The sequence below is a fragment of the Symphalangus syndactylus genome, chromosome 8 (genome assembly GCF_028878055.3).
Source record: "Symphalangus syndactylus isolate Jambi chromosome 8, NHGRI_mSymSyn1-v2.1_pri, whole genome shotgun sequence".
NCBI classification, from domain to species: domain Eukaryota; kingdom Metazoa; phylum Chordata; class Mammalia; order Primates; family Hylobatidae; genus Symphalangus; species Symphalangus syndactylus.
Window position 1 is genome coordinate 143,007,707 of NC_072430.2, and position 1,277 is coordinate 143,008,983.

Sequence of the window (1,277 nt, forward strand, 5' to 3'; positions counted from 1 at the left end):
CTCCTTGTGTGTTCTGCGTCTTCATTTCTTGTCCCGGAACCTCTGCCACCTCTCCTACTCTCCTGCAAAGAAGGCTTTTTATCATGAGCAGTCTCAGTCTCTCTTTGCCTCGAAACTAGCTGGATTTATGTGGCAGAGATTGCTAGTTTCCATTCACCATCCACTCTCTCCATCTGTGATAATACAACTCACAGTTTTTAGCTGGACACTTGGATTCCCAGAATAAAGGCTTCATTTCCCAGCCTCCTGTACAGTTAGATGTGGCTGTTTACCATTGCTTCTTCCTGAAATCCCATTGATATGACAGGGAATTTTTTTTAAAAAAGCATAAATCCACTAGGATGATTAAAAGTAGCAACAAAATTGGGAAGCTCTCCAGAAAATAGGTGAATGGTAGTTGACTTAGAAACACCTGAGAAATCTACATCATAAGAAAGAAATGGGAACATCTGAGCGTCCGAGTTGTCTTGCAGAGCTCCCAGAGGATCTGGAATTGGCACTTCTAGGTACCTCTGGACGTAGTTGTGAGATGAGGTGAAACTAGGAGCCGAGGCCTGTTTAAGAAGCCGTTAGACTCCCCATTCCACACAGTTGGGCAACTGTGCCTACTTCAAACCCGTGAAAGACCAGAGGAGGTGTACTGCTTTCAGCCTTCAGTATCTAAAATCCATAGCTCAGTCGTATCCTCTAGCAAGAAATAAAGCAGAACGAGACTTCTTTGAGGAATCTCACCAGCCTAAAAGGAAAGACCCAAAGTTACCCATCCATAACGTGGCCCAGGACATACCCTCACACGTCTTTCAATGCATCCCAGCAAATAAAAGAATTCTGAGAATGAAGGCTGTCAGTTTCCAGATTACAAGGGCTTAGCACACCTAGTGCCAACACAATGGAAGGAGAAAGCACCCTGCCTTCTTCCATTCCTTATCAGTGTGCACATCCAGGCACATGAGTGTGAGATTTCAGAACACTGGGGAATGGCTGGAGGGAATGAACCGTACACATGCAGAGTATTAGGAATCAATAACTTTGTAGTCCTCAGATGCCACATAGGAAACAGGGAATGGCCTTCTCCAATTCTGAAGGAAGATTATTTCCAGATAGATTAAAAGTCATGCCAGAAGACTTGTAGGCTCTTTAAAAATGTATATTCCACACACCGTGTTATTTATTTTTATTATTTTTTTGAGACAGGGTCTGTCACCTAGGCTGGAGTGCAGTGGCACGAACACTGCTCACTGCAGCCCTGACCTCCCAGGCTCAAGGGATTCTCCTGC